General features: G+C 37.0%; 1 protein-coding gene across 1 annotated transcript in view; it reads left to right on the forward strand.

Annotated features, from left to right (window-relative positions):
• The window catches only part of CNTNAP5 (contactin associated protein-like 5), a 1037136-nt gene that overhangs the window by 44872 nt on the left and 989075 nt on the right, over positions 1 to 3189 (forward strand). The gene's annotated exons all lie outside the window — the stretch shown is intronic.

Here is a 3189-nt window from a genome sequence, read left to right on the forward strand (position 1 = left end):
TTTTAATTTCATGGCTGCAGTCACCATCTGCAGTGATTTTGGAGCCCCCCCCCCCCAAAAAAAAGTCTGACACTGGAAATAGATGTTTCCCCATCTATTTCCCATGAAGTGATGGAACCAGATGCCATGATCTTAGTGTCCTGAATGTTGAGCTTTAAGCCAACTTTTTCACTCTCCTCTTTAATTTTCATCAAGAGGCTTTTTAGTTCCTCTTCACTTTCTGCCATAAGGTGGTGGGGTGGCTTAAAACAAAAGCAAATTTATTTCCTTTCAGTTTTGTTGTTCAGAGGTCAGAAACGGGTCCCCTACATCACGGTGACTTCTGGACTTTGCTCTACTGAAGAAAACTTTAGTATTTGCTTTATTATTGCATTTCCCCTCTAAAGATGGGACAATGTTTTCTAAAGCAGAGAAGCTTAACTGTTACCTTGAATCCATCACTTAATACACCTTTTTGACTACACAAATCACTTAAAATTTGATTTTGTCTTTGACAAAAGGGTCAGTAATCCTTCTAGCTTATATTTGATCTCTATCTATTGATATTCATCACGTTGCTTTTTCTGAGAGAAACTATTCTGAGCCTAAAACTCTGAGAAAGGAAAAATGGAGAAGACACAGGCTTTGGAAAGGTTTGCTCATCCTCTTATCTACAAGACAGTTGCTGGTCCCTTTATTCAAAGAAGACCCTAGAGTTGGTTATTCTACTTTCTTCTTCCAGGTGAGGATATCAGATGATGACAATAATAACAACAAAAAAGTGTAAGAAATTCCTTGGCTTTAATTTGTAATTAGGTCACAAATCTAAGACAAATACACCATTTGACTAATAAGAACAAGAATCTAGGACAGTTTCATAACTCTCTCAAGGACATCCAACTGAATAATACCAGATTTGTGTTTAGAACCTAATCCTTGAATTTCAGTCTCTCTAATACATCCAAATTTAACTTCATATATCCTCTTTAAGTTTGCTGTTTCTCTTTTTGAGCTTCTATCTTAATGACTAGCACTATTGTCTTAGATAAAGGCAATAGATTTTATTGATTATACCTCCTGAACATCTGTCACATCCATCCCTTTCTCTGCATGATTCTAACTAGCCCAGGGGTTTTTCATCTCTTCCTCTGACTGTTGTCACAGCTTCCTAGAGAACTTACTGTCTTAGGGTTACTATTGCCCTATCACCTAAATCCAAACACCAGATTGCACAATACTTCTTTTGATTGCAGATCAGGCTATGTTGCTTTTTTGCTTAGCATCTGTAATTCTGTCCAATTTTTATAGATTACATCTCAAGCCCCACATTCTGGCACAAGATTCTCCATAATTTGTCTCATACCTATCCTTTATACTTTTATTATAATCATCCTTTCCATATATCCCTCCCTCCCTTCCCTTCCCCATTCAATATAGTGCTTTCAATATGCTCTTTGTGTCTCTGCTCTGCCAGTTTTAAAATTAATTTTTATTAGAGTATAGTTGCTTTATAGTGCTATGTTAGTATTTCTGCTGTACAGTAAAATGAATCAGCTGTATGACTACATATATACATATATTCCCTCTCTTTCTGGATTTCCTTTCCATTTTGGTCACCCCAGGGCATTGAGTAGAGTTCCCTGTGCTATACAGTAGGTTTTCATTAGTTATCTATTTTATGCATAGTATCAATAGTACATATGTCAATCCCAATCTCCCAACTCATCTCACTCTCCCTCCCTTCTCCCCCCATCATCCTTTGGTAATTGTAAGCTTGTTCTCTATGTCTGTGACTGTATTTCTGTTTGGTAAATAATTTCATCTGTATTATTTTCCTAGATTCCACACATAAGCAGTATATTATACAATATTTGTTTTTCTCTGTCTGACTTAGCTCACTCTGTATAACAATCTCTAGGCCCATCTGTATCTCTGCAAATGCTCTGCCATTTCTTTTGGCTTGTAATTTCATTCTCCATCTTTGCCTAACTAACTGTTCTTCATCTACTTCCTAAAATGAGGCTCAGAAGTTTTCTCTTCCAGAAAGTTGCCTCTGATTCCTTGCAATTTCCCAGAACTGTATGTACAGTATATGCAAATGACTTACCTTCTATGCAATACCTATTAAGTCATCAACTCATTGAAAGCTGGGTCTCCATTTTAATTATTTTTTCCCCCACTGGAGTAGTTATTACATAATAGATATTCAAAACTTCTTTCCAGAAACAACTGAAATCCTTCTCGTGGTACCTACCGTCACTGAGGACAGGGTGGTGAACACAGATTTCAGGCTAGAAGTAGGGTAAATTCTAGACTGTGTGGCAAAATCCTTTTATTCAATCAGGGCCAAGTCTTCTGTGGAAGTTGTTTTGTTTTAAGACACAGAAGGTCATTGTGGCATGTTTCCATGGGGGAGCCAGCATTCACATTTATATATCTGCATTGGCTATAGGGTCTTTGGAGGGATCTATCACATTTATTCATTGCAAATTTGTTTAATTAACAACTAGAAAATGGTCTAATCTTAGTGATAAGACGTGCAGATTGTTGTCAGGTTTTGTTTGTTTTGTTGCATTTTTATTTCTTTTTCTGGACTCTATTGATTTTTTTCTTGATGGTTGTAGCAAAAAGATCAAGAAAAACTTGGGGACAGGAATATGTTGTGTTATTTTTTTTTTCCCCATAGGGCCTATAAAAATGATACAGCCAAATTATGGGCTCAGAAGCACTAATTTTGAACTGGTAGAAATCACAACACATGGCAAAGGATCATTGAACACTAAACTTAGAGCTAGAAGGTCAAGTTTTATTTTTCAATTCTATCACATCCAGTTATGTCATGTTACACTAATTGGTGTACAACTTCAAGTGTAACTCTCCTCTTTCATAATATGGAAATATTGATTTAGATAATTTCTAATTTTCCTTACAATTTTGGTAGTCTACAATTCCAAATTTTATGATTCCAACTTAAGTGATTCTGAAGGTATTTACCAAAAGCTATGCTTAGTTCAGTTCAGTTTAGTTGCTCAATTGTGTCCGACTCTTTGTGACCTCATGAACTGCTGCAGGCCAGGCCTCCCTGTCCATCACCAACTCCTGGAGTCCACCCAAACCCATGTCCATTGAGTCGGTGATGCCATTCAACCATCTCATCCTCTATTGTCCCCTTCTCCTCCTGCCCTCAATCTTTCTCAGCATCAAGGTCCT

The sequence above is a fragment of the Bison bison genome, unplaced genomic scaffold (genome assembly GCF_000754665.1).
Source record: "Bison bison bison isolate TAMUID 2011002044 unplaced genomic scaffold, Bison_UMD1.0 scf7180017864471, whole genome shotgun sequence".
Taxonomy (NCBI): domain Eukaryota; kingdom Metazoa; phylum Chordata; class Mammalia; order Artiodactyla; family Bovidae; genus Bison; species Bison bison.